Source organism: Oncorhynchus keta, chromosome 7 (assembly GCF_023373465.1).
Source record: "Oncorhynchus keta strain PuntledgeMale-10-30-2019 chromosome 7, Oket_V2, whole genome shotgun sequence".
In the NCBI taxonomy this organism is placed as follows: Eukaryota; Metazoa; Chordata; class Actinopteri; order Salmoniformes; family Salmonidae; genus Oncorhynchus; species Oncorhynchus keta.
In genome coordinates, this window is record NC_068427.1 from 13,734,056 (window position 1) to 13,761,863 (window position 27,808).

Genomic DNA, 27,808 nt, shown 5'->3' on the forward strand with positions numbered 1-27,808 from the left:
CTTTTGTGTAAAAACCTATTTACAAATTATGCTGTCCAAAATGATTATACATTTTTCATCATCTTAATGAAATGTGAGCTCGAGTGAGGTGCACTGAAGGTCAAATGTTGCATTACTATTCATGTCCATCCAGTATTCACGGACTAAGGGGATACATTTTTTTTTTATGAAGGACTTTGTGCACTTGGAATCTGAAATGTCATGAATAAATAAAATTGAAAAGGCAACTGTCGGGCTTGTCTTCTCTTTGGTGTCATTCTTTTCTTTCTCATAAAACCAAACAGTGCTTTAAAAAAAGATATTGCATAAGAATATACTTTATTATCTGCTTTGTGCAGAACCTTTGTATAATAGCGTTATGTTACCACAAGGATACAACATGTATGAAGGTTAAAGAGAGGGACACAGTCAAACCACAAATGGCAATAAAATACAAAAACAGACACAGACATATTGCACAAATTCTTGACAGACGTTTAGAAAAGACAATTCTGCTTTCAACAGAAATATTTCATAAAGGTTAGAGATCAAGCTGCATGTATTGCCTCCATACTGTTATACCATAGCACATAGCAAGAGAGTAAAAGGCGTTGTAGCCTATGCAGGAAAGGGTTATAATCTAGTGCTGTCAGAGTAGTAGGTAGGGGTAAAATAATAGTGGCTTAAACATGACTATGTGGGTCAGTCATTGGTGCTTCTGGAGGACAGAATTGCCATGCCAGGGATGATAGCACAGCATTACCACAGTTCAATGTTCAGCCATTGCACTCTCCCCCAGAGAGACCATTTATTTTATCGAGCTATCACTGTACTGTAATCCACGTTTTGAAAGACAATTTTCAAGGTTCAAATTCTTAATTGGTAGCATGGTCTGTCCTAATGAGACAATTAAAGGGCACGTTTTGTTTACTACAGAGTGCTTAGGTAAGCTATATATTTTTTGACGGTAACTTTGTGTTTTTTTCTCTTATGGTATTACTATAGGAAGAACAACTCACGCGAGGAATGTTTAATCTTATTTAAACTTTGAGTGCGTGTGATGAGGTTGGTTGTGTGGAAATCAAATACATAATAGTAATAGTTAGTGTTAAATTGTGGGGGAAAAATCTAGTTTTCATATTTTCAAAGGACTCACATTTTTAGGCTTCCAGTAGACTATGTCAGAAAAGAAAAATAATAAGAATACAATTCAGAATACAATATAATAAAACATCAGCACAGACACAGCACCAAATCATCTCATCAGTATAAAAAATAACGAGATACACTTGCGCGGAAAATAGTTTTTTTTCTTCCATCGATTGGTGATGCGCAATAGTACGTGGTTAAACTGTAGCGTGACAAAACAAATCGATGGAGAGCGAGCGATGAGAAAAGTTATGGATTTCTTCCGCATACATCAGATGCGGCGGAAACACGTGGACAAACAGGAAGTCTTCGGTGCGTATTTTCCTTGGGCCTTTGACAACAACAGAGATGCAGCAGTGTACAGAAATTACGTGTAAGTAACACATGAATATATACAACATTTAAGTGCACAAACCCCGTATTATGGTTTGTATTGCAATTTGTATGATAAATGTGCTCACCTATTTGAGTGTTCGAGGGCGATGTATGTATGTTGCTGTCACAGGCAATCGAGCTGTCATCAAGCTTGCTAACCCACTAGCTAGCTTGATAACGTTATCGGGAATCAGTGATGATGTTGTGGCTAGGGACAAGCTACCCCATTTATAGACACGAACTGCTTTAGCGCCTATTGAAGATAGTATCTTCTTTACTTTTTTTTTAAGAGCCCGACGCTCGATCTGAAAGTTAACACGCATCGCTTGCGGTAGTATTAAGGTTCGTGTTCCCACACAGGCCATATCTCAATGTTACAGGAGTTGTTGATGGAAGACGAGGCGACCACTAGCTCTGGGACACATGGGGAGCCAGAGTATTGGTTGTGCATTGTTCTGGTGGTTGGCGAAGGAAGGTAACCATACCACAATATAGCTGGCTTCACCAAAAAATGAGCCGTAAAATGTTTTATGAAACTTACTTAAAGGTAAGGAAAATAAGGGGGTAATGTTTTATACAACCGGGCCCAGGACCGTTAGAACAGTTTGCAGTTCTCCAGATGTCCCGAAAGAAACTTGCAGCAAGATGACGACAAACTGTAAATCCTCTCGAGATGACACCAGCACTTTCTGTGAATCATGCTAAGCACTCAAAATGTAAGGAGTACTTTTGTATGGCTTAAAAATTACATTATTTTCTTTAGGAATGTAGTGGAGTAAAAGTTGTAAAAATAAATATAGTAAAGTACAGATACACACAAAAATTACTTAAGTATTACTTTAAAATATTTTTACTTAAGTACTTTACACTAGTGATTCACTGATATTACATTTTCGACCAATACCGATATCCAATTATTTTCCTTGCCAAAAAAAAAAACGATACCGATAATCGATATTTAAAATTTAAGCAGCCTTTTAATGATTCTAGTACAGTTAAATAGTTAAAACACACACACGGACGCAGCGGTCTAAGGTACTGCGTCTTCGTGCAAGAGGTGTCACTACAGTCCCAGGTTCGAATCCTGTCGTGATTGGGATTCCCATAGGGCGCAGCACAATTGGCCTAGCGCCGTCCGAGTTTGGCCAGGGTAGGCCGTCATTGTAAATAAGAATTTGTTCTTAATTAACTGACTTGCCTAGTTAAATAAAGGTTACACACACACCACACTGACCAAAAAGTTATTTTGTTGGCATTTACGTATGTCCCCATTACCTAGTAAAACATTATCAAAACCAATTTCTTTCACTTACTTGCTGTGCTGTTGTTCAGTCGTTTCATTCTCATGCAGGACTTCTAAGGAACAGCGTTTGAGTCTTTGCATGTCAAACAAGATACACGTCAAATAAGCTTGTTGACCAGTCAGGACCTGAATATGACTGCATGTTACATAATAATTGAACGCGTTCATAAAAATGTACGTAGTTATTACACATTGATTACACTATCACTCGTATTTCATATGTCACAATGATTCATAGATACGTATGCTGTGATGCTGGTGAAGTTGTCTTGCGCATCTACATTGCTGGTCATAAAAAAAGATAGCCAGCTCATGGATGCAAACAATGTTCTTCCCCAAAAACATAATAAAACGACAATCGGTTTCAGTTAGCTAGTTAACTATATTAGCTAGGTGTCATCATCTAAAATAACCCAAAAATATAAGAAAGTTTTTATTTGATTAATGGTGGTCAGACCCATCTATGTGAAGCTAGCCACAATAGTGGACTTTGCGGTTAGCCTTCAAAATAAAAATATGTCATTGACAGTGATGCAAATGAATACAAATAGTATAATTTAATAGAGTATGCTAAACTGTGTTGGAATGTTATATAAAATCAACAAAAGACAATTTGTTAATTTGACAATCTGTTGAAATCACACCGGATGTGTTATACTTTAGAATTGCATTGGGGCATACTTATTTCACTGTGGATTAATTGTGGATCAATGACATGGGGTATCAGTCTACTCAGTGACACCCAGAGAACATTAGTATCATAGCTCTTATTGCAGGACTCTGAAACTACTGGGAATTGAGCCACATTTATTGTCAACCTATGTATAGAACACCCTTTTCCCGAGGAAAAACAATACTGCATGGATGTTTTGGAGTCTGAACTCTGAGAAGGACGTTGGAAAAAAATATATTGGGTATTGAGTAGACTGTTACCCCATTTCATTGATCCCCAATCCTTAGGTAAAGCTGTACAGTGCAATATGAATGTCAATACACACAATAGGCTGACTGGGGAGGTGATTTCACACAGTCACAGTCCCGTGATAAGAGCAACAACGCTAATATTTGCGTAAACTCTTCACAGTTGTGTTCTGTGGGTGTCACAGAGTAGACTGATACCCCATTTCATTGCTTCACATTCCAACCTTGTTTGACATTATCTAGTCTAAATATGGCATGATTCCATCAATTTGTAACTTTCTGCATCACTTTCAGAGGTACTTTTATTTTGAAGGCAAACTGCAAATTCCACTATTGTGCCTAATCCTTATTGTGGCTAGCTTCACAACACAACCCGGTCAGGTCGAGCCTCGCTAGCCAGATGAAGCCAGCTGGCTGCTTATAACGCTAGCTTTGGGCAACAGGGTTAAGTAGCTGGCTAGCTATTTATTTTCATGAACTGAAGTTCAATTTCAATATGAGAACAACAAGTGGCTACCTTGCTAATACTTACTCACAAGGATTCCGAAATCATTCCTAAGAATAGTGAAAATGACTGCAGTCTCTACAGGTCATTGTTTTCTGGCTGGTTGTATTGGTGCTATTTAGGTACCAAGCTTAAGCTAGCTAGCTACCCCAGAAGTTGCGGCCAAACAAATAATGCTTTTTTTACCAACGCGGTATTGTAAACACATCGTTCGTGACCAGTGTTTGCTTGTTTGCAGACTTTTTTTAGTACAGCTTTGACAGTGCTACTGATAGTAGTGGTGTCGCTTGGCTTGCACGTGCAAGTTCAAGTTCAGAGCACACAACATTCTATAATAGATCTGTGTTATTTGACGTGTCAAATTAAAAGCGTATTTAACGCATCAAATAGTATTATTGTAGAATAGTGTTGTTTGAGGTGTATCTTTTTTGACACGCAAAGACCCGAATGGCGTTCCATAGTATGTCATGAAGCTAATAGCAGTGACGCTATTAATGTGTAACTCCGGTAGGGCAGCATCTGAACAGTAGCGCCCTTGTTAACGTCACCCACGACAGAACGGTTGATTGTCAAGGGCAATGAATTCCATTATCTGGGCGTTTTAATGGATTTTGCCTTTGAGTTGACTCGCTGAAATGTTCTTACTCTTTCAAATGACTACTTGACTTATTGACTGCTCGATCCACACAGCAGACATTGTGGGCTAGGTTAGGAATGCTGTGATGCACGTGTAGCGCAAAATTTTACGTGCCGTCATTACGTCATGTACCTACGTTATATAGGTATGCACGTCAGCTTTGATATCGGTTTTTCACATACGCGTTAAACTAGACATCGGGCTGATCCCGATGTTGGCATTTTTAGCTAATATCGTCCGATTCCGAAATGTTCACCGATATATCGTGCATCTAATTTACGCCACTGTTCAGTGGACTAATCTATTGAGGACGCCACGGTCCAAGAAGGGGAGTGTGTGTAAAATGCACAAGGCACGTGTCTCTCCAGAATGCGCTCTCTCCCACCATGCCATGTGCATTCAGTGTTTCTTAACTTCATTGTGTGAATTGTTTGCCCTTTGATTGTTATCGTCTATCAATTCCCCATTACATATCCCACCAGTAGTAGCCTACATTTACCGTTAATTCCCTCATTTCTGATCTACAATGTTTGGTTGGTTACGGTTTTGCCGCTTCTCAAAGTAATTTGTTTTCACCTCAAACAGCAAGTAAACTATGTCTGTTTTTGAGTCCATAGAGAATTACAATAGCTCCTTGACGTATTTGAAACATATTTTCTGCCCTCTCCCTTTTGATAACCACTCAGCATGAAAGGGAGAAATTGTAATGCTCTGATGTAGTTCAAATAAAATACCTAATTACTTATTATCCCTTGCACAAACAGCCTACAGCTGTGTCTGTCCTGAGCTCACTGGTGCGGGAAACTCTGAGGGCCCAGAATATTTCATACAATGTTGCAAGGTTGCTAGCATGAGATAAACATATATATTTTTTTAAATATAAAGTTTCTCTGGTTAGGATATCTTGATCTCCTGCTTCTTCTTGAGTCATTTGTATGTCTTCATTATTTAATCAAATGGCACGCTTAAAGCATCAGACAATCTCAGTACATATAGTTGATTTTATTAAAACACAACTTGTATTTTTCCATATATAGAAACACTATATATGGAAAAATACAGGTTTTAACATTTCGACCAATCGATTGCTTGAAGAAAAGACAACTCTCTATTGACCAAAATTTGTTTTAGTTTGGGACAGCCCTACTGAAAAGCTGCAGATGGAAGATTGAGATGGAGCGTGCCCACAGGTCTGGAAAACATGTAACCAGCCTAGGTGACAGTTCCTGGTCAAGTTCTAGAGGTTTAAGGACAAGATGGCTGTTCTGGAGAGGGCCAAGAACTTGAGAGGAATCAACATCTTCCTCAACGAGGACTTCACAGAAGCTGTCGGCCTGAGGCGGAAAGAACTTATCCCAGCTATGAAAACTGCCAGAGAGCATGGGAGCATTGCTTACATCCACTACGACAGGCTTATTGTCCACCCTCCCTCCCAAAAGCCTTGTGAGGAATGAGATAGCCATGCCTCAGGGTCAGTAGTTTCAGCACAACATCACATGCAAATATATTGATTGATTTTGTTAAGAGGTCTATTTTCTGGGTGACCTGACGATTGACTAGTTAGCAACTAGCTCTCCATTCTGACTAATGCCTGTAATATGATCCAGGTTCATTCAGCCAACTAGAGTGCATACCAATAATGTTGGTTCTCTTACATCTACTTGTATTGATCATATCTTCACTAATACTGCAACGCTTTGCTTCAAAGCAATACCAGCTTCCATTGGCTGTAGTGATTATAACATTGTGGCATTAACAAGGGAAGCGTAAGTGCCAAAGGTTTGGCCTAAAGTAATTCATAAGAGGTCATACAAAATGTTTCCTCGATTCTTTTGTTGAAAATGTATGTTGGTCTGATGTTTATGAGGAAGTGGATTCAGGTGCAGCACTGGAAGTATTTGTATTTAAATGGCATATATTTGTAAAAAATGTCATGCCAACTGTTGACAATATACCCCATGATTGATGATGGTTCAAAGAAAGAAATGATGCAAAAGTTGTCTGCTCAGCTGATTAGTTGTTATACTCTAAATTGAGAAATGTTGTGACTCAACAAGAATAAAATATATTACCAAACAAAGATAAATACTTTGGAGTACCATTTATAATAAAACCTTTAGTTATTGCCAGTCATTTCAATGACTATTTAATTAGTGAAGTGGAAAAACTGAAATGAAAACATTGAACAGTGAACCATCATATTTTTTTATAAAGGATTTCATAATGAAAGAAAATTATTGTCTTTGTGAATTTGTTCAAGTTAGTATGGGGAGAGGTAGAAAACGATTGTTATCTATAAAAAATGATAAGCAACCAGGTATAGACAACCTTGATGAACTATTCAGAATGGTTTCAGACTACTGCCGCTCCTATTTGCCTTTTCTTTAACCAAACTTTAAAGGAGTGTGTGCGTGGAAGGAAGCTAAAGTAATTCCACTGCCTAAAATTAGCAAAGCACCCTTTGCTAGCTCTAACATCCGCCCAATCGGTTTTCCGCCTGTTCTTAGTTAACTAATGGAGAGGATTGTGTTTGACCAAATACAATGCTATTTTTCAGAGAACAAGTTAACTACTGACTTTCAGCATGCGTATCGAGAAGGGGACTCAACTTGTACTGCACTGATGCCAATGAATAATGATTGCTTAAAAGAAATGGATAATAAGATCATAGTTGGCGCCTTTGATCTTATTGATCATAAATTGTTATTGAAAAAACTTGCCATCATGGAGAGTTATTTATCCAATAGAACCCAAAGATTGTTCTTCAATAGAAGCCTCTCGAATATCAGATGTACAGTGCGGTGCCCCTCGGCAGTTGCCTTGGGCTGTTAGTCTTCTCTGTTTTTATATATTATTTGCCAATGGTCTTAAACAAAGCTAGAACGACTATCTATGTGGATGATCTCGCTCTCCATGGCAGATTTTGAGCTAAACGTTTAAACAGGTTAACAATCACAAGGCTGCCATGCCAGACGGAATACCAGGACGTGTTCTCAAAGCATGTGCAGACCGGCTGGCAAGTGTCTTCACAGACATTTTCAATCTTTACTTGTCCCAGTCTATAATCCCAATCTATTGTCCCTGTTCCCAAGAGCAACAAGGTAACCTATCTAAATTACTATCGCCCTGTAGCACTCACATCTGTAATTATGAAGTGCTTTGAAAGGCTGGTCATGACATACATCAACACCATCATCCCAGACCCACTCCAATTCGCACACCGCCCCAACAGATCCACAGATGATCTACGGATGATCCAATCTCAATTGCACTTCACACTGCCTTCTCCCACCTGGACAAGAGGGAAAATAATAATTTCAGAATGCTGTTCATAGATTACAGCTCAGCATTCAACACCATAGTCCCTTCCAAGATAGGGACCCTGGGACTGAACCCCTCCCTCTGCAACTGGATCCTAGCCTTCCTGACAGGCTTCCCCCAGGGTAGTGAGGGTAGGCAACATCACCTCCAATGCTATCACTGACCCTCAATACGATGGACCCTCAGTGGTGTGTTCTTAATCCCCTCCTTTACTTCCTGTTCACCCACGACTGCGTGGCCACGCAGGACTCCAAGACCATCATCAAGTTTGTTGACGACATGACGGTGCTAGGCCTGATCACCAACGGTGATGAGTCAGTCTACAGGGAGGTCAGAGATTGCAGTGTGGTGCCAGGACAAAAATCTCGACGTCAGTAAGACCAAGGAGCTTATATCGTGGACTATAGGTGAAAGAGGCGAACAACATGGCTGTTGTTGAGCAGGTTGAGAGCTTCAAGTTCCATCATCACTAAGGACCACATCACTAAGTACTTAACATGGTCCACACACACATCCTCAGTCGTGAAGAGGGCACGGCAGCAACTCTTCCCCCTCAGGAGGCTGAAAAGATTTGGCATGTGCTATTGAGAGCATCTTGACTGGCTGCATAACCACTTGGTATGGAAATACACCGCCCTTGACCGCAAAGCGCTAGACAGGGTGGTGCGGACAGCCCAGTACATCACTGAGGCCAAACTCCTTGCCATCCAGGTCTTCTATATCAGGCAGTCAGAGGAAGGCCTGAAAAATTGCCAAACTCCAGCCACGCAAGCCATAGACTGTTCACTCTTCAACCGTCCGGCAAACGGTACCAGAGCATCGGCTATTGGACCAACGGGCACTGAGACAGTTTCTACCCTCAAGTCATAAGACTGCCAGATAGTGGCCTCCCGAGTGGCGCAGCGGTCTAAGGCAGTGCTTGAGGCATCACTATAGACCCGGGTTTGATCCTGGGCTGTGTCGCAGCTGGCCGCTCTTGCGACTTCTTGTGGCGAGCCGGGTACATGCACGTTGACTTTGGTCGCCAGCTGTATGGTGTTTCCTCCGACACATTGGTCCGGCTGGCTTCCGGGTCAACCGAGTCCGTACGGGAGTTGCAGCGATGGGAGAAGACCGACTACCGATTGGATATCATAAAGAAATAGTTTATTTCTTTTTCTTGTCAATTTATTGTCCCAAACTATCTGCACTGACTCTTATGTTGCACTGACCCTACGCACACTCACTAGACCATATATACACTCACTAGACTATATATACACTCACACACACTACATTGACACTCACAAAACCCACACATATTCACATACAATACACACACACATACCGACAACACAAACACACATACATATGCACTCACACACACAAACACTTACACATTTGCTGCTGCTGCTACTGTTCTTTATTTTACTCGTATTGTTACCTATCCGGATGCCTATTTACTTTACCCTGCCTTCATGTACTGGTACCTCAAGTCCTGGTACCTCTGCACATTGATCTGGTACTGGTATACAGCTCCATTCTTGTGTATTTTATTCCTCTTGTGTCAATGTTTTATTTTGCATCATTGGGAAGGGGTCGTAAAGCCAGCATTTCACTGTAAAGTCTGCACCAGTTGTGATCGGCGCATGTAACTATTTTATTTTGATTCCACACTCTACATGTCATCACCCAAAGACAGTGAGCTCACTGAAATTCTAAATAAGGAGTAAGTCTGTATCACAATGGGTGATTTAATAATAAACTGCTCTTAAATACATCTTAAACTAAAAGCATTTTCAAAACCTTCTCTAGGACCAAAACCTCAACTGGAGGTTTAGGCAAGTTGAGGAAGCTTAAGGTATAACATTGGATGATCAATTATCATGGTCAAGTCATTTTGACAGAGTTTTTGGTAAGATGGGGAGGGGTATGTCTGTTATAAAAACATGTTCAGTGTTTTTTGACACAATCAACTGCTAGATGGTCAGGCTCTGGTCTTGTCCCTTCTTGATTACTGTCCGGTAATATGGTCAAGTGCAGCAAAGAAAGACCTAGAAAAGCTGCAAATGGCTCAAAACAGAGCAGCATGCATTGCCCTTCACTGCACATACAGAACTAACATCAACATGCTTGCCAGTCTTTCATAGTTGAGGGTTGTCGAGAGATTTGAACTGCTTCTTTCTCTTCTAGTTTTATAGCATGGAACTCCCTTTAAAACAACTCATGGAATTATGTGTACTGTGAGGGGGGCACACAGACACATTTTAACTTTTTTTTGGGGGGTTTGTACAATTGTTTTTTGTTGCATTGTTTCTATATTGTTGTATTTTGAATGTGACTTTTTCCTAGTGTATCAGTGTTTTGTTACTTGTCATGTTTTTTTTTGTGGACCCCAGGAAGAGCAGAGGCTGCTTCTGCAAAAACTAACAGGGATCCAAATAAATAAACAAACAATTAAGCTGGAAATGCTGTTTGTTTTGCTCCACAGGGATGAACGAAATGGAGGAGAAGTTGGCAGAGTATAAGTGTGACACCAACGAGGCAATCTGTTGAAAACTAGGTTTGTCTCATGCGTCTCCTTATTTAGCTTTGTGTGTAAACTCTTTTGTTTTAGGATTTGGAGATAGTAGCTACTTGCAATGCATTTTGTTGTTTGGTAAACGGTGCTTTAAGTGTTTCATATACATAGTGCAATATTTGATATGTTGACTGAGTATTTGCCACACCCTCTTACTCAAATAATGAAATACAACTATTTCTCTCAGTCCGTTTCGCAGAGGAGGTGGATAATGAAAGCACGACATTCCATCCAGAGTACAGCCACCAGCTTTATGGTGATGAGTGAGTATCAAACCTAATTCAGCCGGTAAGATCTGTGCATCTCATTACAGTAACTCCATGTGAACTCTACGGCTGCGTTCCACAGCTGAGGCGACGCAACAACCAATGGTTGTGTGCCACGTCATTGACTGACAAATAGCTGTAACGTACAGTATATGGTTAGCTAATACTTAAAATACCTATCCAGGCATTGTAAGATCTGTCAGGCGTCAGCAACGTCAAAAATAGCTGTCGATCGATTAATCGGAATGGCCGATTAAACCTCTCTAGGATATGTGGGACGCTAGCGTCCCATCTGGCCAATATCCAGTGAGATTGCAGAGTGCCAAATTGAAATACACAAATACTCATTATAAAAATTCAGCTTTAAAAAAAAATGTTTTAACATAGGTTCAAAGATGAACTTCTTGTGAAACCAACCACGGTGTCAGATTTTTAAAAATGCTTTACGGCGAAAGCATACCTTATGATTATTTGAGAACGTAGCCCAGCAGACAAATCATTGCAAACAGTAACCAGCCAAGTAGAGGGGGTACACATGTCAGAAATAGAGCTAAAATTAATCCCTTACCTTTGATGATCTTCATATGGTGGCACTCAGAAGACATTCATTTACTCAATAAATGTTCCTTTTGTTCGATAAAGTCTCTTTATATCCAAAAACTTTAATTTAGTTTGTTTTCTTCAGTAATCCACAGGCTCAAACGCAGTCAAAACAGGCAGACAAAAAAAATCCAAATTGTATCCGTAAAGTTCATAGAAACATGTCAAACGATGTTGATATTCAATCCTCAGGTTGTTTTTAGCCTAAATTATCTATAATATTTCAACCGGACAAAAACGTTGTCAATATAAAAGGTAAACAAGAAAGGTACTCTCTCGGGATTGCGCATGAAAAAGCTCTGTGACACGGTAGGGTCCACTCATTCAGACTTGTCTTACTCCCTCATTTATCAGAACACAAGCCTTGAAACAATTTCTAAAGACTGTTGATATCTAGTGGAAGGTATAGGAACTGCAATTTGAGTCCTAAGTCAATGGATACTGTCATGGCATTGAATGGAAAACTATAAAACCAACAAAAAAACTACTTCCTGAATGGGTTTTTCTCAGGTTTTCGCTTGCCAAATCCGTTCTGTTATACTCACAGACACTATTTTAACAGTTTTGGAAACTTTAGTGTTTTCTATCCAAATCTACCAGTTATATCCATATCATATCTTCTGGGCCCGAGTAGCAGGCCGTTTAATTTGGGCATGCTTTTCATCCAAAATTCCGAATACTGCCCCCTACCCTAGAGAAGTTAATTAGGACCGATTTCAAGTTTTCATAACAATCGGAAAACGGTATTTTTGGACACCAACTTTTTTTTACACTTTTTTTTTTACACCTTTTATTTAATCTTTATTAACGAGGCAAGTCAGTTAAGAACACATTCTTATTTTCAATGACGGCCAAGGAACGGTGGGTTAACTGCCTTGTTCAGGGGCAGAACAACAGATTTTTACCTTGTCAGCTCGGGGATTCAATCTTGCAACCTTACAGTTAACTAGTCCAACGCTCTAACCACCTGCCTCTCATTGCACTCCACGAGGAGCCTGCCTGTTACTCGACTGCAGTAAACCAAGGTAAGTTGCTAGCTAGCATTAAACTTATCTTATAAAAAAACAATCAATCATAATCAGTTTATCTAGCGTGTCCCACGTTGCATATAATCTATGCGGTGCATATTCACGAAAAAGGACTGTCCTTGCTCCAATGTGTACCTAACCATAAACATCAATGCCTTTCTTAAAAATCAATACACAGACGTATATATGTTTAAACCTGCATATTTAGCTAAAGGAAATCCAGGTTAGCAGGCAATATTAACCAGGTGAAATTGTGTCACTTCTCTTGCGTTCATTGCACGCAGAGTCAGGGTATATGCAACAGTTTGGCTGCCTAATTTGCCAGAATTTTACGTAATTATGACATAACATTGAAGGTTGTGCAATGTAACAGGAATATTTAGACTTACGGATGCCACCCGTTAGATAAAATATGGAACAGTTCCATATTTCACTGAAAGAATAAACGTCCTGTTTTCGAGATGATAGTTTAAGGATTCAACCATATTAATGACCTAAGGTTCGTATTTCTGTGTGTTATTATGTTATAATTAAGTCTATGATTTGATAGAGCAGTCTGACTGAGCGATGGTAGACACCAGTAAACATTAATTCAAACAGCACTTTCGTGCATTTAGCCAGGAGCTCTTCCCTGTGCTTCAAGCACAGGCCTGTTTATGACTTCAAGCCCATCAACTCCCGAGATGAGGTTGTTGTAACCGATGTGAAATGGCTAGCTAGTTAGTGGGGTGTGCGCTAATAGCGTTTCAAGCGTCACTCGCTCTGAGACTTGGAGGAGTTATTCCCCTTGCTCTGCATGGGTAACGCTGCTTCGAGGCCAGGTAGGGGAGAGGAGATTTTTATTGATGTATTATATTAAGTTAAAATAAGTGTTCATTCAGTATTATTGTAATTGTCATTATTACAAATCAAAATAAAACAATCAGCCGATTAATCAGTATCTGCCTTTTTTTGGTCCTACAATAATCGGTATTGGCTTTGAAAAATCATAATCGGTCGACCTCTAATCAAAACTCTGGAAAGCGGCCTAAATCTGTGTGCTGGTTGCACGACGGTGAACTGTTGAGAACTGAATTATGTGAACGCTAACTCACCTGCAGTGAGCTCCAAAACTATTGGGGCAGTGACACATTTTTGGAAATGATACAATGACTATGAGGTTAAAGTGCAGACTGTCAGCTTTAATTTCAGGGCATTTTCATCCATATCGAGTGAACCGCTTAGAAATTACAGCACTTTTTGTACATAGTCCCCCCCCATTTTAGTGGACCAAAACTATTGGGACAAATTCACTTAAAGTAGTTAAAAGTGAAGTATTTGGTCCCATATTCATAGCACGCAATGACTACATCAAGCTTGTGACTCTACATATTTGTCAGATGCATTTTCTGTTTGTTTTGCTGGTTTCAGATGTGTTATATGCCCAAAATGGAATCACTTTTCTTTTGTAAATAAGAATAGAATATGTTTCTAAACAATTTGGATGCTACCATGTTTATGGATAATCCTCAATGAATCATGATGAGTGAGAAAGTTAGGGCGCATAAATATCATTGTAACGGGTGAGAGGTTAGCATGTCTTGGGGGGGGGTATGATATGGTTCACTCGATATGGATGAAAATTACCCTCAAATTAAAACTGATAGTCTGCACTTTAACCTCACCGTCATTCTGTCATTTCAAATCAAAAGTGCTGGAGTATGGAGCGAAAAAATGCCACTGTCCCAATACTTTTGGAGCTCACTAGCTAGTTATCCACTTTGTTTTAATTGATTTATTTCCTCAGTGAGGTGGCTTTTGGATACAAAGGCCTTCAGATTCAACTGTATTACAGTGCTGGGAACCTGATCACCCTCTTCAAAGTGAAATATTCAGCCAGAGTCACAGAAAACTTTGACTGCGTGGAGGTAAATAAGTTGATTTGAAATGACTTTTTTTTATCACTTTAGCCCGAGCACAGTAACATGGGCGTTACGTTAAAAAAAGAGTGATGTTCTGTCAAACTATATTCCATTTAGAGATAGGCCCCAACTCTTATGTCGTGAGGGTTTCTCAACCACGTGACCTGCCCAGGGAAAACTCTGGATCTTCGCGAAAGCTTAGTTTTTCCCGGTCAAGTGAAAAAAAACACCCTTGGTACTCTTATCGCTCCTCTTCTGGAACTTGTCCAGTTTCCCAGCCTTCTTTAGCTCGAGGTGAGCTGTTTTGGGAGCCTTTTCTGTGGGCTGCTTTGTGCATGTTTCTGTGGGCCTTCTGGAGTGAGCCAGCACCTCCCTCTGAGTGGTGGTATTATGCAGCAGATATGTAAGAGATCTCATATTTTGTCAGACTAATCCCAGTCTATCATAGGCCCCATGGGCCATTGGTGCACTAATCCTATCCCTCCCTCTCTAAAGGGAAGGATCAGAGTTGGATCGGGTGGTCTTGGCTCATCCATTGATTTGAGTGGCTCTGTGATAGTCTGCAGGAAGTGGAATATGTCCTGCTGGGGCATGTTTCCCATAAGTGTTTTGTCAGGAGGGAGATGTATCACCGAAGGACTCGGTCCCCAGAACGAACCCAAATTACAGTTCTGAACCTCTGACCAAGTTTTCCTGGGCAGTAGCTAATCTGTATAGTGCTTTCAATTGAAAGAAATCCTAGTAAAGTAATGGTCAGTAACACTTCACTTGCTTTACACATAGTATAGCTGAAATTGCTCCATTGCATTGACACTTTGTTACATTGTAATTTATGGAGTTGAATGTTTTTTTTATTATTACAGAATATCAAGAAGAAAATGTTAACTTATTACCCGAATATAGTTACAGCATTTCTACATCTCTAGGTGTGGTAGGATAGACTGAATGTCAAGTGTTACCTGAACGTTTTCTTGTATACTCATTAAAAGTATGTCACAATGAGAAGCAATTGTCTAATTGAGTGCATAGACCGTAGTAACATTATACATGAACAAATAGCGGCAGGGAAATCCAATTGTTTTTATTAGACACAGAGCAGTCATCAGTGAAATAATTGTTTTGGATTCATTTTTCTGTAGTTTTCTTTGTTAAACATTTCCCAAACTGTCTATTCTGTTCCCAATACTAAACAGTACTCGGATGTAAAGCTGGAGAATTTCCAGCGAGGATGACGGCCAGGCCAACGTTGACCCACGAGTGTCCACCTCGTTAAGGGTTTAGTGCAGCTGGTGCGAGGGTAGAGAGTTAGGGAGCAGCAGCAGAGTTCAGGCTCCATCTGAAGAGTGTTTGTCTGTGAGTGCGTGCTCACTGTGGCTGGTTATAGTGCAGCTGGTGAGGGAGAGGAGGGGAGCTGTGGGACAGAGTTCAGCATGCAGCTGCTACTAGTCTAATGGAAGACTTGTCAGAGATCACCTTTACCCTAAACCAGCCAAACTCTATAATGATGGACTCCACACAGTCGGACATCGTTTTTTGTTCCAGTCGTTGTTTTATACTGGGTATCCACTAGTGGAAATCTGAAACGTACATCAGTTATGTATAAATCAAATATGAGCCTCGATCTAAAATGCAAAGCTGTTAATATACAAATGTTTGGATTGTCATTGCAATATGTAGCTTGCGTTTTATGTCCGCCAAAATCATTGTCAATGGAGATATTTTTTGTATGACAAAGAAAACCAATAAGAGATTTTAAGCAGATAGTGATGCAATTAAAAGTTCAATTGAATTTGGACGTTTAGCAAAATGGCACAGTTGAGTTAAAGGGTAGGGCCGGGACGATAACCGTATCGTGGTACTCCTTAGTATCACGTCAAGGAAACAAAACGCAAAAAGAAACGCAAAGTAGATTTAACTTCTTTAGGAACATGTTGGCAATAACCCGGTAATATGTTGTCATCCAGTCACGTGTATGTATTTTCCAAGCTATAGCACACAATATGTTACATACACAAGGTTTTTAAAGGACCAAAGAGTAGTCTGCTTTGCGTTTTCATTTTTGCCATGGAACAAATATTTGCGATCCTGTTGTCGCCCCGGCCCAAATAGGCCTGGTTAGTGCCTCTCTGGGTCCTGAGAGAGATCTAATTGAATTTATTTGCTCTATAGGTACATGCAAAGCCGCAGAATCCGTGCATTGTGAAGGACAACGTGATCTGATTCAGTGTTCTTTTTTTCTTCTTTTTTTTAACCTTCAAAACGTTTTCACTACTCCTAAATAAGATGTGTACACATGATCAATTATATCCCGAAGATAAAAGGCATTCGGATGGAACAAAGCGTTTCTAAAGATGCATTGTTACGTCATTTATACCGAACTATGGCTTCTTTTATTCGGGATTGTGCAATTTAGTGTCTAGTATATCGGAGAGTGCCTCGGACAATATGTCTTGTTTGTCCATGGCCTTTTACTTCTGATCCTTATTCCTCAGAAATGCAGTCCCAACAATTGCAATGGTGAAGTGGCATTCGGCTGCAGGTGCATTACTTCCAGTTGGATATTAGCTGATGTCTGAAAGGAGAGGAATTAGCAGTGTGTTGTATTAGCCTTTTGTAGTGCATTTTGTTCGGGCCTTCTTCATTTCCCCGTTTTTCTATGGCGAGCAGAAAGGGCCTCGGTATAGAACTAATGCTCATCGTGCATGTAAATGGTGTGAAAGGGCTGCTTAGCAAGTTAATACAAAGTGTTCTCATGTCAATCCTTGTGGAAATGGATACAATGCAAACATCACAGCTGAACCAACCACACATTCTAGTGAGTAAAAAGTCCAGGGGGGAGGGGAGGGTCGGGTGGGGGGGCCCTTTGTCTGCCAGGCTCTTTCATTTGATTGAGTTGCGCTCGCCAGGATTAGACGAGAGGCCTCTATTATGGATGCCCGAGGTTTGTTAAGTTGAGATCAATTCATTACATTTTATTGCCCAGTGAAATGCAGAAATACGTTATTGTGGGGGCTTCATCAAATATTCATGGTTTAACGTAAGTAGTAAATGTATTCAATTAAGTGCTCTTTCACCAAGGGGTTGGGAAGGGGGGCGGGCGTCTCTGCTCTGCTGACTGTCTTAATTGCCTAATGGTTCTCCTTTTTGTGGCACAAAAATATGTATTCTTCCACTTTAATTCCTCGTGTTCTCTGTCAATCAGGGCTGAAGCATAGCCTAATGACCGAACAGTAGGAACTGTGATTAGACATGGCAGCGGAAAAATAAATAAATAATGTCCACAGATTTCCTGATTTATTCAATTGAAGCAGTTAGTCCATAAAACTAGATGGGCTCTGTAAGGTATTTTTGTAATAAAGACCGTGGACGTGTTTAATCTATATGATCCAACTATATCAATGAACAAACGCGTACAACATTTTGAAGAAATCTGTTTATTTCAAATGCATTATTGACTTTAAAAGTTATACGATTGCAGTTTTCGTCCTAGCAAATACTTATCTGGCTTATCGGGATACTTTATTATTATTTTTTAACAGAAATGGAATATAGACACCAGGCTACTTTCCCTTATACAAGATGCTGTCGCTTTGTGTCATGTTCTAGTAAACCCTGTTGTTTCCTCCCTACAGCATGATGATGTCGAAGGGAAGATCCGGGAGATCATTCCCGCTGGGTTCAGCTGCAACACGGACGACTTCACCTCATTGTTGGAGAAAGAGGCCAACTTCAAACCCTTCGGTGCCCTGCTTCACACATACCACGTCCACAATGTGGAGGAGGGAGAAGACTTTAACTACCAGATTCACAAGGTTCACATTCTAGTCCTTGGTCCTACAATATAGAGTACTTTATGTAGTTATATACAGATAACAGTGCTTTCCATTTCGCCCATATGACTTGCAGGTTATTTCAGTGTAAGGGAGGGTGCTCTGCTTATTTATCATGACTTAGACTGTCCTCAGACCTGCTATGTGCTGTGTTCTCTAGGTGGACGTGTCGTGCCCTGGATTCCGAGACTACCATGAGCGCCTGCAGACCTTCCTCATGTGGTTCATAGAGACGGGCCAGCTTTATCGATGTGGACGACGATCGTTGGGACTTCTTTCTCGTGTGAGTGGTGCCCTCCTTAACCAACGTTACTCTCCCCGAACCCGTTCGTTGACTCATTCAGAAACAACAGGCTCCTTTGAGGCGCTCGCTACCAATTACCAGGCCAGTTTGATTATATTTTCCCTGGTTATTGGAGAATTGTTGATCTGGCAAGAGGCACCTTTTGTGTTGAAAACCCTTTTCATTCATTTTTTTCAGGGCAAGAGCTGAATTGAACACGGTTGTCTTTTGAAACACTGAATGACATCTCAAACAGTAAAAAGAGCCTCTGCCAGTGTTTTCTTTATCCTGGCACCTATTTATAGTGACAATGGGTAAATGGACTGAAGTGATGTGGAGGACCCCGATTCCCCCCTACCCCTCTTCTCCTCTTCTAAGTTGCAGTCCTCCAATTAAGTGCTTAATGTATTCAGGTTGTAGCAGGTGTACGGATCGGGACGGGCCTGGCTGCTCCAGCATGCTGACACTGGAAAAAGCATCCCAGAGAATGGAGAGGGGAAAATGGACGCGGCACTGGAGTGTGCCTGTAATTGTCCTGCTTGCCTTTTGTGTTTTATCTGCAGATTTGAGAAGTACAATAACGATGGGGAGACTCTCTTTCGCAACTGTTGGCTACATGACAGTTTATAATTACCATGTGTATCCAGACAAAACCCGACCACATGTAAGGTAATTACTAGGGGAGCACGTGCCTTCCTTTTCTTTTGTACAAAAAAAGGAGAGGAAAATTATATATTTCTCTCTCCCTAGTCTTACAAAAATCTCAAATTACTGGCTTATGTATCCAACCATCCAACCCCGCTCTGACTCATATGGGAGCCAAAATGATGAGTATCTTCAACAACAAAAAAAAGCTTTGCCTGTAAATAAGCATTTTGTTTGATGTATTGATGGACATGACATAACAATTTGTTACGTTTCTTATAATCAAGTGAAAAGGGCTCCCTCAATTTCAATTCATTAGTACAGTGCCTTAGAAAGTATTCATACCCCTTGACTTGTTCCACATTTTGCATTACAGCCTGAATTCAGAATGGATTCAATGGATTTATTTTCTCACCCATGTACACACAATACCCCATAATGACAATGAAAGCATGTTTTTAGAAATTGTAGCAAATTTATTGAAAATGAAATACAGAAATATCTCATTTACATAATTATTCACACCCCTGAGTCATACTTTGTAGCACCTTTGGCAGCGATTACAGCTTTGAGTCTTTCTGGGTAAGTCTCTAAGAGCTTTCCACACCTGGATTGTGCAACATTTGCCCATTTATTCTTTGCACAATTCCTCAAGCTCTGTCAAATTGCTTGTTGATCATTGCTAGACAACCATTTACAGGTCTCGCCATAGATTTTCAATTAGATTTAAGTCAAAACTGTGACTCGGCCACTCCAGAACATTCACTGTCTTCTTGATAAGCAACTCCAGTGTAGATTTGGCCTTGTGTTTTAAGTTATTGTTCTGCTGAAAGGTGCATTCATTTCCCAGTGTCTGGTAGAAAACAGACTGAAGCAGGATTTCCTTTAGGATTTTGCCTGTGCTTAGCTGCATTCTGTTCCTTTTTGATCCTGAAAAACTGTCCAGTCATTAACGATTACAAGCATACCCATAACATGATGCAGCCACCACTATGCTTGAAAATATGGAGTGTTGTACTCAATAATGTGTTGTATTGGATTTTCCCTGAACATAACACTTTGTATCCAAGACAAAAAGTGAATTGCTTTGCCACATTCTTTGCAGTATGACTTTATTGCCTTATTGCAAACAGGATGTATGTTTTGGAATATGTTTTATTCTGTACAGGCTTCCTTCTTTTCAATCTGTCATTTAGGTTAGTATTGTGGAGTAACTACAATGTTGTTGATCCATCCTCAGTTGTCTCCTATCACCGCAATTAAACTCTGTAAATGTTTTAAAGTCACCATTGGCCTCATGGTGAAATCCCTGAGCTGTTTCCTTCCTCTCCGGCAACTGAGTTAGGAAGGTCGCCTGTATCTTTGTAGTGACTGGGACTATCGATGCACCGTCCAAAGGTTAATAACTTCACCATGCTAAAAGGGATGTTCAATGTCTACTTTATTTTATTTTTACCCATCTACAAATAAGAGCCTTTCTTTGCAAGGCGTTGGAAAACCTCCCTGGTCTTTGTGGTTGAATCTGTTTGAAATTCACTGCTCGACCTTACAGATAATTGTATGTGTAGGGTACAGAGATGAAGTAGTCATTCAAAAATCATGTTAAACACTATTGCACACAGAGTAGGTCCATGCAACTTACTATGCGATTTCTTAAGCACATTTTTACTCCAGAACTTATTTAGGCTTGCCATAACAATTGTATTTATTTTTATTTAACCTTTTATTTAACTTAGGCAAGTCAGTTAAGAACAAATTCTTATTTACAATGATGGCCTACCAAAAGGCCAAAGGCCTCCTGCAGGGACGGTGGCTGGGATTCAAAATAAATTACATAAAAATATAGGACAAAACACACATCACGACAAGCGAGACAACACTACATAAAGAGAGAACTAAGTCAACAACATAGCATGGCAGCAACACATGACAACACTGCATGATGGCAACACAACATGGGAGCAGCACAACATGGTAGCAACACAAAACAGGGTACAAACATTATTGGGCCACAGACAACAGCACTAAGGGCAGGAAGGTAGAGACAATACATTACGCAAAGCAGCCACAACTGCAACTTCAACCCAACAAATTGGGTTGAATAATTGAATAATTTCAGTTTTTCATTTTTAATAAATTTTGGGGGGGGAAACTATTCCACTTTGACATTATGGGGTATTGTGTGTAGGCCAGTGACAAAAAAAACAACAATTTAATCCATTTTAAATTCCGGCTATAACACAACAAAATGTGGAAAAAGTCCGAAGGCCATGTACATTACTCCATGCTAACATAAATTACAAAAGTGAGCTTTTTCTTTCTCTCTCAGATAATTATCTTAACATCAAGATCTGATCAGTCATATACAAGGTTGCCTTTTTTTCTGTGAATGACGAGGGGTTTGATAGGTCTGGCTGAGAGGTCAGCAAGGCTGTTCTTTCATGTCTTTGTGTATGTTGGCCTGGTGTCCTTCTGAACAGCCAAATGCTGATCCTGCCGCCGTTCCAAGGAGAGGGTCATGGTGCCCAGCTGCTGGAGGCCATGCACAGGTTCTACTGCAATCTGCCTAAAGTACAGGACATTACAGGTGTGTGTTTGTGGGCGTGTTTAACTATACTTGTGGGGACCAGAAGTCTCCACAAGAATAGTAAACGAACAGAAATTTGACTAACTGTTAGTCCCTACAAGGTCAAATGCTATTTCTTGGGGGTTAAGGTTAGAATTAGGGTTAGGGTTAGGAGCTAGGGTTAAGGTTAGATTTTAGGGTTAGGGAAAATAGGATTTTGAATGGGACTGAATTGTGTCCCCACAAGGTTAAGCTGTACAAGACTGTGTGTGTTAATGTAAGTAACACAAAATTAGTTGATGTCTTATCATGTTTCATTTTGGGGAGGAGGCTATAACTGTGCTAGAGTTTCACATACGATTACATGTATTTACATGGTTAAATGCAAAGCCGTTACACCCGAATAATTGATTTGCGTAGGACAATTGAAATGAATTTATTTCGTATTTTACTTTATTTGCCAGGGACGATGTACAACAAAACATAAGTCTCAGAGATGAGAAATGATGCGGTGCACCAGATTCAGCTAACAGCTCATTTTGAAAATAACAAAGAAGCATCCGCTCTCCTGTCCAGCAGAGGGGCACCCCTATTTTCTTGTCTTATTTTTCTCTATTTTGAATCTGGTCTTTGAATTTTGAAATTTTTTGGATTTATTTCACCTTTATTTAACCAGCTAGGCCAGCTACTGCTGGATTTTGGTCTCTTTTTTATTAAAATTCCATGTGGCTTTAAATCCTCTCCATGTTGCGCTGTAGTGAATCTTTTTCAAAACCTCAGTGGGAGCTGGGTAAAATGTCAATGAAAGCCGCTTTCGCAGAACTGCGCTTGACACATGCAGCCACAATCATACTCTGACAATGGTGTAATTATTGGACTGTTTCAGGAATCAGTGGGATTTGAATATAAGCCTGTATTGAAAACTGTGGCCTTGGATGTCTTGGGGTGGTTGATCTGAACAGTTTGATAAAACATAAATTGACTATACCTAACATTTCATGTAATGTTTTTATTTTTAAATTGAATTTTAAGCTTGTGTCTAATTTATTGTTTTCTGTTATTTGCAGCTGAAGAACCCTCAGAGAACTACGTGAAGCTGAGAGACTATGTTCTGGTCAAGCTCTGCCAAACGCTGCCGATCATTCGCCACAGACAAGATTCCTCTGAGCTTCAGTGACGACATGGCCACAGAGGCCAGGGAGAAGTTAAAGATTAACAAGGTCAACCTCAGCTTCAACCCTAGAGCCCAGAGGAGGATACATTTGATTACTGTACTTCTCCCACTCATTAACCCAAGGCTCTCCAGTCCTAGAGGAAACATGTACCATTTTATTTAAAAGGGTAGGCACTGACTTATCTTACTGCACTTATTCTGCGTCATGTTTTCATTTTTGCCAAATGGTTGTTTCTCACTCCGCCATGGCACTTTCATGAAGCTTCAGGCACCACAGATTTGTTCAAGAAGGTTCTGAATAGCTCGACCAAGCTAAGAAATCGTCTGTCTTTTCTAGATGATTGTGGAGACAGACTGTACGGGTTCTTAAAGGCACTAATGGCCCTGTCCTGTTTTTTTCCCCCTACAGAAACACGCAAGACGAGTGTATGAAATCCTCCGACTGAGGGTGACGGACATGAGCGTTGAGACGAAAGCAAGAGATTACCGTCTGGAAGTCAAAAAGAGGCGATTTGCCCCGACCATGGTATGTTTAAAAGAAAGGACCGTAGCTTCTCCAGTGAAATGCATTCCTCCGTCCTTTTTGCAGTGTCCGCCTTGCGCTCTAGTTTCTAATCAAATGGAATGAGCAGATTGTGTCTACTGTGTAATGGCTATGTGTTTCCCAATGGACTTCATTAGTGGTGAATGGCTGTTAGTTGCACTATATAACCTGGGATCAATTCAGAGTTGATTTAATTTGATAATAGGGTGAGTCCAATATTTTTGGTATCTCAGATTGTTTTGTCAATTCTCACATAAGAACTTCATTGGGAGATGTTTGAAATGCTTTTTACGTTTGTATCACAAATCATAATAAAAGTGGCCATTTTAGGCCCTTTTTAGACCCACACATGCCTCCTGTAAGACCCTATGATATGTACATGATACAGACACCATCTTGGTTTCATTATAGTCCTTATAGTTATAGTGTGCTCTAACATAGGGAGTATGTCTAGATTCTGAAAGACATATTTGTCCAACATAAATATGAATATCTCAAAACTATCCTTTTTTTATTTGTCTTGTTTTTAGACATTGTTTGTAACAATATACTCTTCAAATGCATCACATGTCCAGAGTGGCTCTCTGTTATTTTTAATGATATAACCCATTTATACATAGAAAATGACATAGGTCGTTCAAACTCAACTCTGGAGCTCGAAGCCAGTTCTGCATTTGTTTTCATTATTCCCCTCTAATCAGGGACTGCTTTAAACCCGGCTGAACCAGGTGTGTGCAATTTTAATTATCAGGAAGAACAGAAAACCAGCAGGCTCTGGACGTCATACGGTAAGAGTTGAATACCCCTGTTGTAGGTCATTAACCAATCACAGCCCTCCTTTAGGATTGCAAATCATCAGCACAGGGAGTTCCCTTTTGAATCCATTTTCCCATTCACTGTGTTGGTGGTGCTCATAAAATGTATCTTCATAATTAGCAACGCCCACTGTGGAAATTTGATGTACTTGTATATTGTTCCAAACAATGTCTTAAAAATGAACAAAATCTAAAAGGGTCGTTATGCGATATTAATATTTTTAATGTTGAATAAATGAATGTGAACATTTGTCTTTCAGAATCTAGACATACTCCGTAAGTTAGAACACACTATAAGGACTATAATGAAACCAAGATGGTGTATGTATCATGTATGGTTCATAGGGTCTTACAGGAGGCATGTATAGGTCTAAAAAGGGCCTAAAATTGCCACTTTCATCATGGTTATCAAAGAAATGGTTTGATACAAATGTACGAGGCATTTCAAACATCCTTCCTCCCAATGAAGTTTCTATGTGAGAATTGCCAGAACAATCTGAGATACCAAAACTATTTTCCTCTGGTGTAGAACCCTAACCCTAACCCACCCATTAACTGATTATACCACGCGTTTGCAAAATATTTAGTGTTTGATGACTTATGACTACCCACAATGCATGGTTTCAGAAATGGCCAAGGATGAGGCCAAGAATGTGACACACACTTTATCTGCTTATAGAGCTACTTCTTGTTGCGTCTTGTAACTTATGTTGCAATACTTTTCTAGAATCAGGAGAACGATTATTCCCCATTTGCAGGAAAAATGTCTGGAGTACCAAAGGCTTATTATTGGAGATACAATGGAGCACTGCAGGCCTCCACAGTAGTGTTACCCCAGGATTCAGTTCTATTCAGAGCAGTGTCATTATGCAGGATTTGCATGTCATTAGGAGGGAGGAGTAACTTAGGTGGAAGTAGGTTGCTAACAGCACACATTCAAGCAGTTAAAGAATCTGCTTGCCAAATAGTACACATTTCATATTAGCGCTCTTACTGTGCTTTTTGAAATTTGATTAGACAAACTGTTACTAATTTTGTATTTCTCACCCCCCCCCTAAAAAGATTTAGATGCACTATTGTAAGTGGCTGTTCCACTGGATGTCATAAGGTGTAAGCACCAATTTGTAAGTCGCTCTGGATAAGAGCGTCTGCTAAATGACTTAAATGTAAATGTAATGTAAATGTATTTACAGGATAACATTGATTTACATATGTATGTTCCATGACATGTAATTTGAGTGTCTCGTTGAAACCCAGCAAATCAGCCGTTACAGCAGGGTTCTTCATCTGGTGGCCCGCGTGCCGAATTTGTCCCCCTCCCCGCGGGTCTTTTTATTTATTTATTTTGAAATCAGCGTTGGACATAATATACTGTAAAAAATAAAAAAAATAAAAAATGTTTTTTAAGTAAAATATTATAATAAAAAATGTAAAAACCTGGATATCAGCTCCAAGTGTTTTTGATTTTGGAAATCTGTTTCCAACTATTACCACGCCTAATAGAGAGACGCGTGATCATGTACAAATGTAAGCCGTAGAGGTAAGTTAGGTAATATGTACATGTAGGTAGGGGTAAAGTGACTTTTTGGGCTTCTTGAGGTCAATTTGCAGTCTACAAATGAGTTGTAATTATGTTCAGGCTCCCCAACCATCCGCTCAAGAAAGACTGCCCGCTGCTGAGTCTAGTTGATGATTTGACAACTGAGTCATTTAGCAGACACTCTCACCCAGAGCGACTGCATACATTTTAGTCATTTAGCAGACACTCTTATCCAGAGCGACTCACAGTAGTGAGTGCTTACATTTTAGTCATTTAGCAGACACTCTTATCCAGAGCGACTCACAGTAGTGAGTGCTTACATTTTAGTCATTTAGCAGACACTCTTATCCAGAGCGACTCACAGTAGTGAGTGCATACATTTTCATAAAGGGGGGGGGGGAGTATACTCGTTCTTGATCCCTGCATTAGAGGATTGCTGTCAGCAGTATAACCACATGTCTTGAAAAAGGCCAATATCTGCAGAGGGAAAAAGTGTGTGGTGGAAAAGGAAGTAGGAATTCCTTGGGAGACTGGCAGTTGAGTGGAGGAGAGATCTGGCAGCCAGATGCAGCAGGCCTTTTTTGTTTTCGGGGAGGTTTGTAGTTTGTAGTTAGCTCAGCGGAGTCCTCTCTGTGAATGTGTGGAGAATTTCACGTCTCTGCTCAACTTCTCTTCCCCCGATTCCCAAGAGAGTGGGAATTTCTTTTCCACTGGCCCCAAAATACATGAGTGAGGGCTCTTGGTTCATGTCCAGAAGCTGTCAGCACTCCTGCAGACTCAATTACAGAATCCTTTGCTTCCCCTCTGACTATTTGGATTTAAGACACGAATGAGATGTAGTCAGGCCTACAATATGAGGAACAATATTAACTTTCTCTTGCCAGTTGAACGTGCATTATGTAAGATGCTGCTAATTGCAATCAAAACAGTCGCATTTGCAAAATACCATACAGCATTTTTTTGTTTTGCTTCAATAAAAAAAAAACATGTTTAACACAAGCTACTAATGCAACATTTTGGGGGGGGAAACACGCCAAGGGATTTTACACAAACGCAGTGCATTAACCAGTGTTAATGTGTTTATTGCGTGCTTAGAAGAACCAGCGGGAGCTGACCAAGATGATGAGGTGTCTGCGGCCAGAGGAGCTGGCATCCCACATCAGTCAGATGGACACGGCGCTGCAGCAGGAGGTGCTGGAGAAAAGCTACCAGGAGGTGCTAGCCGAGTACCGGAGAGTCATTGAGAGGCTAGCACCGGCCTGATCCCCCCCCACCACCACCACCACCCTGGCCCCATCTCCTTCTCCTATTCCCACTGATGGTCCTAGATATACAGTAGAGGTTGAGCAGCACTGTGCAGCTGGCTGGCTGCCTGGGGAAGGCCCACTGTGTCCCGTGTGTGTAATCACGCTGTGTGAGATTTAGTGATTGATAATCATTCACAGGTGATAGGAACACCATCCGTACGGTCTGGCTGTGCAGAACATGCCTCCTTTTGATATAGAGAATAACAGAGATGGTGGTTCTTTTTTCCCCCCTCAAATATCTGTCTTGGTTTTTCCTGAAGACGTGTAGGTTTTTAAGCACTTCGTACTGAAATAAATGACATGTTTTTTTGTTGTACATTGATCAATTGGGTTGATCTATTCATTGATGCTGTTCTGAAGTGTCATTTCAGATTCACGTGTTCTACTGTTATTGGGACAATGTGTAATACTTATTGCACTGTGATGATTATTGTACCGGTAGCTACTATTGTACTGTTATTGGTACAATGTACAATTATTATTTTCTTAATGTTTTGGTAAACTACCGTATTAAACTTAATGTATTCCTAATGTTAACTGCATCCTGATTTACCAGATC

General features: G+C 40.2%; 1 long non-coding RNA gene and 1 pseudogene across 1 annotated transcript; both read left to right on the forward strand.

Moving 5' to 3' along the window:
• Positions 1 to 1,289: 1,289 nt before the first annotated feature.
• On the forward strand, positions 1,290 to 7,103 carry LOC118386042 (uncharacterized). Its single transcript, XR_004826146.2, has 2 exons — positions 1,290 to 1,501; positions 6,001 to 7,103. It is a non-coding gene; the product is annotated as an uncharacterized LOC118386042 (long non-coding RNA).
• Positions 7,104 to 8,364: 1,261 nt separating this feature from the next.
• LOC118385803 (histone acetyltransferase type B catalytic subunit-like) lies at positions 8,365 to 27,780 on the forward strand (annotated as a pseudogene).
• The last annotated feature ends 28 nt before the right edge of the window (positions 27,781 to 27,808 follow it).